Below are 12062 nucleotides of genomic sequence, written 5' to 3'. Positions count from 1 at the left end.
GCACATTTGCACAACTCAGCCATTGCACTTCACAATGATACACCAGATCACCATACTCTGACTCAAGCTCGCTGAGTAGCTCCTTGAACTGGCGGTTGTTCAGCCCTCTGCTTTTAATGAAGTTTACGGTGGACAATGGCCACAATACCTTGATTGAACAATTCAATTCAATTTTATTTATATAGCGTCAATTACAGTCAAATCGTCTCAAGACGCTTTACAGAACCCAAATGCCTGACCCCCAGAGCAGCCCAAAGGAGACAGTGGCAGGAAAACACCCTTTTAACAGGGAAGAAACCTCGAGCAGAACCCGGCTCTATATAGGGGGGACCCATCTGCCTGCTGGCCGGGGGGTTGAGAGGGACAGAGGAGGGCAAGGGGGAGGGATGGGAGAAGAGGGAGGGGTGGGAAAGCACGGAAAACACAACACACATTTGGATACATGCATGACAGGATATGTGACACAGACAAAGTATAAGCTAACATTGAAAACTGACTCATAGTTTACTCTGATGATGTACGGCTCTGACATTAAACATACTCCATATATAGCTAGCAGTAAAATTCAAACAGTATGTAAGTTAGCATAACAGTATAGTGAAGGCAATGCAGAGTTGACTGGTGGAAAAGGGGAGTTGGAAGCAGAGGGCTGGAGGAAGGTCAGCAGCAGCATCCCACAGTGGACATGATGGAGACTGGACCAGCTGGTGGAACATCAACCACAGATCTGAAGCATCCAGCTCTGGGACCAGGGACACTCGGAGAAATAGCACAGGGGGAAACAGAGTGAATGTACTGCAATAACGGTATACATATTAAATGTAAAGGTAGATAGAGAAGGGCTCAGTGTGTCAAGAAAAGTCCCCCAGCAGCCTATAGGCCTATAGCAGCATGACTAGAGGCAGAACGAAGGGACGTCCAAGAGGGAGTCAGCTGTGCAATGAAGACACAAGCCGAACCCCTGTGGGTCACCCAGTCAGCCCCAACTATAGGATTTGTCAAAAAGGAACGTTTTAAGCCTGGTCTTAAAAATAGAGAGGGTGTCTGCCTCCAGAACCCAAACTGGGAGCAGGTTCCACAGGAGAGGAGCTGATAACTGAAGGCTCTGCCTCCCATTCTACTTTTAGAAATTCTAGGAACAACAAGTAAGCCTGCAGTTTGAGAGCGAAGATTTCTACTAGGATAATAAGGTACTATCAGATCTTTAAGATATGATGGAGATTGGTTATTAAGAGCTTTATATGTCAGAAGAAGGATTTTAAATTCTATTCTGGATTTAACAGGAAGCCAGTGAAGAGAAGCAAGTATAGGGGAAATATGAACAAATCCTCACCTTTAGTAGTGCCATGCATGGCTTGCAAAGACAGCAACTCCTCCTTCGTTTCAAACTCGGTCGTAATCCCACGCACAAAAATGGCAAGCTGCGCTGTGTTTGTGATGTCTGCTGTCTCATCACAAGCCAGAGAAAAATACTTAAAGTCTCTTGCAGTGTTCTTCAATGTTTTTTCAATATCTTGCACCATATCAGTAATCCTGTCTGAAACAGTTCTTCGAGACAAACCGATACTTTTAAATAATTTCACTTTGTCGGGCGCGAGAAACTCCGCGGTGGCTACCAGGCACTCCTTCACGAACTCTCCTTCAGCATGAGGTTTCAGCTTCTTGGCTATTAATTCACTCACCACAAAACTTGCACGCGTAATATTCTCTCTGTCAGTCTGTGGTCGTGTGAAAGCTGCTTGTTGCGCATCCAAACTCCGATGAAGAGCGTTAATTTTATCCAAACGCATTTGTCCTCTCAACTCCTGGAGTTTAGCATGTTTCCAGCTGTAATGGCGCTCCACATTTGCCTTTTTCATCACCGCCAGCGCCTCGCCACACACAAGGCACACTGGCTTGCCTTTCACTTCAACAAAGAAAAAGTCATTTGTCCATTTTTCCTGGAATACGCGGCACTCTGCATCCACCTTCCTTTTCTTGACAGTCGCCATGATGCATCACTTGTCTTGTGTCAATCACTCCGGCCCAATGCAATGACACGTACATCGCATGTTGTATTCACTGACCCTGACGTTGACTCGGACACGTCTGTTTTTTCTCAGAAAACTAATCCCTGGCAATTTTTCAGCCCCTAATTTTGTATTTATTCATATATGCATAAATGAAGATATAAAATATAAAAATTGTATTGCATTGCGGGCCATTTGACCGGATGTTCCCCATCCCTGCCTGAGAGAATCCTCCATATTTTCTGATGCAGTCCTGTGGTCATGAGAAAGTTCAGAAGTTTCTTCATATTTGTCCACTCCTCCATGTTAAGTAGAAAGCAAAGATTAAAAACAGTTCGTCCAGCTGCTCCTAGTCTCTAATTGTCACGATCGGGCAGCTGTGAACCCATGCAGCAGACAGACAGGCAGGTGATTTGAAAAAACAAGGTTTTAATTGATAAAACTAAAACACGCCAAATAAGGAAGCACAGGAACAACAGAATGGGAACGAACACTCAACCAAAGCAAAGAACTAATCAGCTGTGGTGAAAAGGAAATGAACTTAACAGAACCAAGGGCGGACCTGAAGGCCGAGGAAAAACTAAACATAAATCTGAACTAACCTAAAGAGTAACTTACAAAACGTCCAGCCATCGGGAGACAGAGTCGGAGGGGGGGGGCAGAGACTGAGGAGCAGACGGAAGGTTAGGTGTAAACGGAGCAGAGGTGATTACTGGCAAGGAAAACACAAACATCCAGGAAGTGGTAGACGCATAGCAGAGAATAGTCCAAATGGAACAGATACAGTCCAACCAGGATGACTGACAGAGCGGAGCGTTCATGAGCGGGGTAAGAAGTCCAATGCTGCAGCGCTGAGCAACGTCTCGAGTTCTGTTTTATACAGCGCTGATTAGTAATTACTCCCGGCTGCGTCCTCAGCGCAGCCGCTCGTTATGAGGGTAATTAATCAGTTTGCTGCAGCAAGAGGGCGTGACACTAATGTTTCTTCTATTGGCATGAGTAGAGCGTACACTTAAAGGGGAACTTTTTGTTTTCAACCTGGGGTCTGTTTTCATTTGTCATTTCATACATGTGAGTGATGGAGAAATGAATTTTTGACATAGCTCCAGTATTTAGCCAGGCAGGCAGCTTAGCAGCTCAGCTAGCAGCTCAGCTAGCAGCTCAGCTAGCAAAAAGTATGGTTTTTTTGCATCTTTAAGTGGTTGTTTCTCAGCCTCTAGACATACCAGAGAGCTGTGAGTTGGTAAACAAGGCCTCTGCATGTAGCTAGTGCCCCACAAACATCCCCAGGTGTTTCCCTACATTCTGCAGGCCGTGGGGGCTTGCTAAAAATGCTAAAATTAAGAGATACGTACTCGCGAGTGGAGTTTGGGACCTTAAAAATACTAGAAATACTGCACAGAAGTGTTCTAACACCCCTGGGTTCCATTCTACACAAACTTGTGTGATAACTTAGCAAACTGGAGCTTTCTAGGTACCTCAGTTTGGAAAATATGAGCTCCCAAAGTTGGACGAGATTTTTAATTGGCTATTTTGGGTGGCAAAAATCTCAGTGTGGGACAGGTACCAGAGACCCCAAATGTTTCTACAAGACAGTTCCATCTGTCTTCTATCACTGTACAAAAAAGCAGCAGGGTTATATTTGTAGTTACTGAGATATTCTTACTCAAAATGCCATGGGTAATGTCAAAATGGTTTTTTGCTTTTCAGTACTTTAAATTGGGATACAAGTATTAGTAGTCATTCCAATGGTAGTATGATGTATGTTTTGTTCTTTTTGAAATGTTAGTTGTTAAAGGTGATTGTGCAGTCAGAGGAGGAGGACGACGACAACGATGATGATGATGAGGTGGAGGAAGAGGAGGAGGAGGAGGAAGGGAACAAAGTGGGGGTCAGCCGGGCTCTTTGTTTCTTAGGGGTGGGGGTTGTTCTGGACCCCACAGGTGGGAGAGGAGAGTCAGCTTCTTCGCTTCTGCTGCTGCCGCTTCCTTTCCATATCTTGAGCCCGGTACCTGGCCGGTTTGTTTGGCATGTATCTTCTTAATCTTAAGAATATATCAAGATTAAAGCAAAGATTAAAAACAGTTCGTCCAGCTGCTCCTAGTCTCTAATTGTCACGATCGGGCAGCTGTGAACCCATGCAGCAGACAGACAGGCAGGTGATTGGTGATTTCTAAATCCTGCTAATGTCTCAGCAGGATTTAGAAAAACTGGTCCATGCATTTATCTTTAGCAGACTATACTGCTGTAACAGTGTCTTTACAGGACTCCCTAAAAAGTCCATCAGACGACTGCAGCTCATCCAGAATGCTGCTGCTCAAGTCCTAACAAGGACCAAAAAATTATTTTTTTTTTATTTTTTATTTTTTTTGTCCTGTCCAGCAACAGAGCAGGCGGAATGAGGATCTGGCTGCTGCATTGTGCCACACAAGTTTGCTTTTCCAAGGGGAGTTTATAAGTATAAGACTCCCCTTGATAATGTTCAGTAATTTATTTAGTTTGAATACTTGTTGATTAGTTAAATATACATAAATTTGCCGGACCTGACAGGGAAGCAAAGAGGCAGGAAAAAAAAAAGGAAAAAAAAACAACAACAAGAGGGGATAGTGAAGAGAAAAGGAAAAGTGCAAGAACACAATTATCTTTCAATTGAAACCGACACAACAGACAACAAGCTAGTACACCTTAATAAACACACCGGAACACATCCTACGGGTTTTGTTAGGAAACACAGCTAGTAATTATTCAGATCATCTATGTGAGACAAACAAACTGAGGAAACATGTCTTTTGATATTTTAGCACCAGGACAAACTTAACTCCCCACAAGACAACATGGTTGCTATGTCCACATGCAGAGTACGGTGCAATTGTGACTGTGATCATGCAACTATGACCTCTGACCTCCGTGAAGGCCAGAAGCGGGCCCGAGAGCCCACAAGACCCAGGCGAGCCGGCAGCGATCCCAGAGCAGAGATCCGAGCCACCAAACCACGAGGACGACCACGGACCGGCCCGCAAGGGGGCAGAGGGAGAACCCGGCCAGGACCTCCAGCGTCCAGCGGGGCCGGGCCCCAGGCGACCAAGATCGGCGGCCGCCGACCCCGCCAGGGGCCGGAGGACCAGGGCGGACCCAGCACAGGACTCCGGGCCCCAGGCATCCAAGAGGCAACCCCCACCCCCTACATGTGTGTGAAAGTGAGCAGAGGAAGTGAGGGGTCCGGGAATGAGGTCTGTAGGGAAGAAAACTTCCCCCCAGAGGGCGAGCCACTAAGGGCAATAGGCACCCCCGTTTCCCAGGCGCCCCCCAGCGCAGGACGAGCCAGGAGCAGCCGCCACCAAGACCGGGGCCCACAGCAACCGCAGCCAGAGACCCGCCGACCAAAGAGGCACACAGCCGCCACACACCAGAGGGCAGAAAGGCGAGGGAGGACAGAGGGCAGCAGAAGAGCCCAACCCAGGGCCCACCATTCCCAGGCCCACCGCGGCCGCCCCCCCAGGGATGAGGTCTGTAGGGAGGGGGGCCAGAGGGCGAGCCGCTGAGGGCAACGGGCACCGCTCCCCAAGCCGGGAGCAGCCGCCCCCAAGACCATGCCTAAATATCTGAGGTTTCCAGACTGTATTGTGATGTTAGATATTCTTGGTATGTCACAATTAACAGGCATGGCTGTAGTCTTAGACCAGTTGATAGAATAATCAGATATCAATGAAAATGTATTAATAAGCGTAATTGTCTGGGAGATGGATGATTTGGAGTTATTTAGGAAAAGTAATACATCATCTGCATAAAGACTTATTTTATGTTCTATATTGTTGGCTTGGATTCCTCTGATGTCTGTATTTTGTCTTATGGCAGCTGCTAGAGGTTCAATAAAGATGGCGAAAAGTGATGGAGAAAGTGGGCAGCCCTGCCTCGTGCCTCTCTGCAAACAGAAACTTGGAGAAGTCTGGTCATTGGTCTTAACACAAGCAGCCGGGTTATTATAAAAGATTTTTATCCAGTCTATAAAAGATGGCCCAAAACCAAATCTGTTTAATGTTGCAAACAGAAATTTCCAGTTTACTCGATCAAATGCTTTTTCTGCGTCTAACGAGATGATTGTGGATTCTAAATGATGTATTGTGGAATCATCTATTATGTTAATTAATCTGCGCATAGTAGTAGAGGAATGTCTCCCTTTAATAAAACCTGTTTGATCAGGATGGATTATAAGGGGGGTTACTTTTTCTATTCTACTGGCGAGAGCTTTGCTGATAATTTTAAGATCTACATTTATTAATGAAATTGGACGGTAGCTAGATGGAAGTGTGGGGTCTTTTTCTGGTTTTAATAACAAAATAATTCTGGCTAAGTTCATATTTGAAGGTATTTTTTGTTTGTTTTTAATTTCTGTTACCGTTTTATGAAAGGTGGGAGCCAACGTTGTCCAAAATTCTTTATAGAATTCAACTGGATAGCCATCTGGGTGCTTTATTGTTCAGCATATGCTGCAGAGATTTATGAAGTTCTTCGACTGACAGAGGAGAATCCAACACCAATCTATTTTCATGTTGTAGTTTTGGTAGAGTAATTGAACTAAAGAACTGATTAATGTCCTCTTCTGTTGTCTTTATATGTGATTTGTATAATCCTTTATAGAAATCTCTAAAGGTATCATTTGTCTTATCTGGGTCATGGCTGATGTTTCCATCTCTATTATTCTTATTTTAAGGGTAAATAATACAGGTGCATGATCGCTGATGGTAATGGGATGGATTTTGATTTCTGAAATGTCATTCATCAGCGTGTTGCTAATTAAGAAATAATCTAGTCTAGAGTAAGAACGATGAGCTGAAGAGAAGAATGTGTATTCTCTTACGGTAGGATGATGAGAACGCCACGCATCACAAAGACCAGAATCCTTCATATACTGTTGAACTGTTTCTGAGGATCGCCACACTCGCTGGTTTCCTGTGGTACTGAGCCTGTCCATTCCCGGGTCACACACCATGTTGAAGTCCCCTCCTATAATCAGTGCGTTATTTGAGTAACCATCAAGTGAAGTGAAGAGGGAGTGAAAAAAGGAGGGCTCATCAACATTTGGTCCATATATATTCACAATGCACAGTTTAACATTTTGGATGGATATTACCACTATAATAAATCTGCCCTGTGGGTCTGCAATTGTGCTATCAATACCAAAGGTTAGTCTTTTATTTATAAGGATTGCTACTCCTCTTTGCCTGGAATTATAACAGGCTGAGTACACATGTGGAAACTGTGCTGATGGAAGAAGATCCAATGAGGAATTTGATAAATGAGTTTCCTGCAATAAAACAATGTCTGCTTGTAAATTCTGCAGCTGCTGATTGATTTTCAGTCTCTTTTCCCCTGTACCAGCTCCACGCACATTCCAAGTGACAAACCTTAGTGCGTTCATGACTGAACAACTAAAGTAAGTGCTACATGCATATTAGCAGAGCTTATATCTGAAAGAGGCCACATATGTGCATACGTGCCAGCTAAGTGTGCATTCTGAATCACCCTGTTTAATATTTTCAAACGTGGTTGTGCTGTTCCAACAAGCTTTAAGTAAATGTGTTTATGTGAGCTGTGTATAGTGCTGATGTGTGTCAACAAATTCCTGTTCTCATGTCTGTGTGTGAGGTTTAAGTGATTATAACAGGTGAAATAATGGTGAACTGTGAAAAGGTGAGAAAGAAAAAGAGTGAAAAGTGAAACGAGTAACAGTGAAAACAATAAAATCTGATTTAAAAAGGACATTGGTGCTGTGAGCAGTGCAGTGAAGACGGGAATTAACTTTAGTATTAATTATTTTATGGCAGTGTTGTGTATAATGACATTGTGAGTGAGATCAAGCACATCACCAGACATCAGAAGAGCGTTCCGGTGTTCTGGTCGCGGTACAGTTGACCGTTGATAAATAGTTTGTCCACCGCGATGACAGCACGAGAGCCTTCAGCTAAAGCTTTCTTCCTGATGGGAAACAGGGCTCTGCGCCGATCCAGGATCTCTTTAGGGAACTGATCGTTAACGCCGAAGTTGGTTCCCTTCAGCTCCCGGCCCTGACGCTTCACCTGCTCCTTCTGCTTGTAGTTAGCAAACTTTGCTATGATGGGTCTCGGCCTGTGCTCTCCGGGTCGTTTCCCTCCGAGACGGTGCGCTCTGAGGAAAGCGATGTTTTTAACGGTTTCCTCCGGGAGCTTCAGGTGAGTCTGGATGAAATTCTTCACCGTCGACTCGGGGTCTTCCTCCGTCTGTTCTGGGATTCCAGAGAACACCAGGTTGTCTCTCATGCTCTGAGACTGGAGATCAATCACAGTTTCTTTGATTTTTTTATTTTCCTCTGATAGTCGGATGAACCCCTCGGTGAGGGATTTTACCGACTCTCTGAGGCTCGTGTTCTCCGTCGTCAGCTTCTCCACCTGCTGCTGGCTGAATTCCAGGGACTGGCGTATAGCCTGGAATTCCTGATGGAGCACTTCCAGCAGGCTCAGACGGACGTCGAGACTGGACAATTTCTTATCTATAGAGAGAAGAACATCCGTCGAGTCGTTCCCAGGTGGAGAAATAACTTCAGATGAATTATCATCCCGGAGCCTCTTAGCTTTAGCTCCGGCAGGAGTTGAGGTTTGGTTTGGCTTCCCCATGACGAGCGTGTCGTAGCAGCGATCTATGAACTCCGTCAGGCTGGCCAAATCTTCCTCGCTGTGCTCCAGAGTGGATCTGAAAGACACTTACTTCCACTTTCTACCGATTATTATTGTTATTATTATTTTAAAGTTGAAGGATTAGGGGAAGTAAATTAGCAAACAGATGTGTGAGCGCGCTTTGTTTGAATTATCCGTCTCACAGGAAGTGCGTCACTTACCTGCGTCACCTCTGCCAACCCCTGCCAAAAAATTAGATCACATCATTCCAGTTCTTAGATCTCTATGCTGGCTTCCTGTCTACCAGAGAATAGATTTTAAAGTCCTGCTGATGATTTGTAAAGCATTGAATGTTTTAGGCCCAAAACACACAGCTGATCTGCTGTCACATCACAAACCATCTGGACCTCTGAGGTCTTCAGGTCCTGGTCTGCTTTCAGTCCCTGGAGTTAGAACTAAACACGGTGAAGCAGCGTTTGCTTATTATGCTCCACATATCTGGAACAAAGTCCCTGAAAGCTGTAGGTCTGCTCCAAGTCTCACTTCTTTTAAATCACAGGTCAAAACTTTTCTGCTTGCCTCTGCTTTCTTATTATAGCTTATTTTAAATTATTTTAAATGCAAATTGTAGTTTTATGTTTTAAATATATTTTTAATTTTCCTGTTCTTTTCTATGTTTTATCATATTTATTATTTAAATTGTGCTTTTTATGCTTATCTGAATACCTCCAGTGTTGCAGTGTTTTCATGTAAAGCACACTGAGCTGCCCTCGTGTATGAAATGTGCCGAGCAGAGCAGTTAAGCCACAAAAATACAGCATCCAAATGAGGTGGATCAAGACCTCCTGAAAGCAACAGGGCAAATGGAGAATGCATAGGCAGTTATGGACCAGTCCACATCAACTGCTTGAGGCCTCAATATATAATTTACAACAAAAAGAAAACAAAAAAACTTCTTTAATGCCGAGGTGAAAAGTCTGTGACATGCTTTGGTGAAAATACCCTCAAGCAGCACAGCACTCCTCTCCCTCTGTCTAAACAGCTTTGTTCAACATACTCTGTTTTAGTTCCTGTCATACTGATCCACTGCTGTCCTCTTCCATCTCTTCAGTCACTCAACATAATGCTAGTGTATCTGGTGCCTGTGAGAAAAACTGTGCACCTTCACAGTGATAGCTCTAAGTCTGTGGGTGAAAATACTGACAGGGGGCATGATGACATCCTCATGGAGACACTGATGTCACAGAGAGACTCAGAATCTAAACGGATCGTTGAATCGTGTGATTGTTGACCGAGTCTGCTCACAAAAAACTCTGTAGGTTGTCTTACTTTGAACAGACACACTAGAGACCTATATTTAAGTGTACAAGCACTGAAAAAGTGACATTTCCATGATATGCCCCCTCTGAATCCATCATTAGGAAATGGAAGGAAATCTGCCTGCAGCAGGTTGTCCTCACAAACTGAGTGACCAAGCAAGAAGGAGACTAGTGATGTAGACCATCACTGGCTACCCTGAGTTAAAAGCTTCACAAATTATGAGATTGTTAGTATTGAGAAATGAGTTCAATTAATTCATTTAACTATTCATGTATTATAACTTTATACAATTACATTTCAGCTGACAGCTGCCTTTCATTCTCTTCCTGCTCCCAGTCTCAGTAAAACCTGAGCTGTCACACAGAACCAGACCTTTGGAGTCCCCACCCTGACTATGCCCCTCCCCCACCCCACAGTTATGGAGCTAACTGGGTTCAGCTAATCTACCATGTTGTTACTGCTAGCTAGTAAAGCTGTCCCTGCTAAGTGATACAGAAAGCTAAAGATAATGTCTAAACCAACTTATTTTCCCATTTACTGGCTAACCTGAGTTAAAAGCTTCAGGAGCTGAACACATGTTGTATATTGTACATGCTGGTGTGCACAAAAATACCTAACGACAAACGACGTACAACAACAGACTATGGGGGTCTCAGGCACGCCCCCGAAACCACCACGTCCAATGGGTGAGAGAACCACTATAACCTGTACATTACACAGCCCCCACCGAACACCCAGAAGGGAACATGGCATGTAAATTAACATCTCAACGGGGGCCTAATAGGCCTCCCATAGCGGCTGCACCGGACCACCGTCGAGTCAGTGGAAGGAACCTGCATAACAAGGCGCTCATCAGAACAGTGGGCAGGAACAACGTCGTCCATCACAGGATGAGGAACACAATCAGTACGATCGGACAGAGCCGGAGGCCGGGAAGGAGGACGGCCGTGACGAGGAACCTGCCCCAGCAACACAGCCTCGCCTGCCACAGCATGAGCAGGCTTAAGTCGAAACAAAACCATCCAAAACAAAACCTTTGGCACCGTGCTCAAGCACACGGAACGGACCATCGTAAGGAGGCTGGAGGGGCGAGCGGTAGGCATCGTGACGTACAAAAACAAAACGGGCAGACATGAGAGCTGTAGGCAAAAAGACCCGTGGGAAACAGTGGTGCATAGGGCCTGGGGCTAAAGAACCGCCGGACGAAAAGGGATCCACCGCAGAACGGAGACACGGCGCGGCTGGCCAAACACCAACTCCGCAGAGGATGCATTAAGATCCTCGGATCCACACTCGGATGCGAAAGCGAATGAACAGAGTCAAAAACGCGCCGCCGCCAACCTGCCGGAACCACAGGGCGGCCTCGAATGTTTTAGGCCCAAAACACAAAGCTGATCTGCTGTCACATCACAAACCATCTGGACCTCTGAGGTCTTCAGGTCCTGGTCTGCTTTCAGTCCCTAGAGTTAGAACTAAACACGGCGAAGCAGCATGCATGGAGATGTGTTACTGGTGACTGTTGGGTACCGTAGCGGCCCGTATTCGGGCCGTCTTGAGATGTGCAAACGTATTTTGCTAAATTGACCGAAGCTGCAAACTCGATGATAGAAACATTATACACCCATGGAAAGCTTAGATTCTCATGAATCCGCCGGTATACACACGTGGACAAAATTGTTGGTGCCCCTCAGTTAAAGAAGGAAAACCCCACAATTCTCACTGAAATCACTTGAAACTCACAAAAGTAACAATAAATAAAATTATTGAAAATTAAATAATCAAAAACAGCCATCACTTTTGAATTGTTGATTAACATAATTATTTAAAAAAACAAACTAATGAAACAGGCCTGGACAAAAATGATGGTACCTCTATAAAAGATTGAAAACTATTTGACCAGAGTGACATGATTAACTCAGGTGTGTCATTTAATTGACATCACAGGTGTTTCCAAACTCATAATCAGTCAGTCTGCCTATTTAAAGGGAGACAAGTAGTCACCCTGCTGTTTGGTGAAAAGGTGTGTACCACACTGAACATGGACAACAGAAAGCGAAGGAGAGAATTGTTCCAGGACATCGGA

At 44.8% G+C, this 12062-nt stretch overlaps 1 protein-coding gene and 1 long non-coding RNA gene across 4 annotated transcripts in view; one reads left to right on the top strand and one right to left on the bottom strand.

The window, feature by feature from the left end:
• Positions 1 to 12062, bottom strand: part of LOC127535570 (uncharacterized) — a 97284-nt gene that overhangs the window by 41574 nt on the left and 43648 nt on the right. The window lies entirely within an intron of this gene.
• The window catches only part of LOC127535530 (zinc finger protein OZF-like), a 104773-nt gene that overhangs the window by 75367 nt on the left and 17344 nt on the right, over positions 1 to 12062 (top strand). The gene's annotated exons all lie outside the window — the stretch shown is intronic.

The sequence above is a fragment of the Acanthochromis polyacanthus genome, chromosome 9 (genome assembly GCF_021347895.1).
Source record: "Acanthochromis polyacanthus isolate Apoly-LR-REF ecotype Palm Island chromosome 9, KAUST_Apoly_ChrSc, whole genome shotgun sequence".
NCBI classification, from domain to species: Eukaryota; Metazoa; Chordata; class Actinopteri; family Pomacentridae; genus Acanthochromis; species Acanthochromis polyacanthus.
Note: the sequence above shows the minus strand (reverse complement) of the source record. Positions and strands in the feature narration are given on the sequence as shown.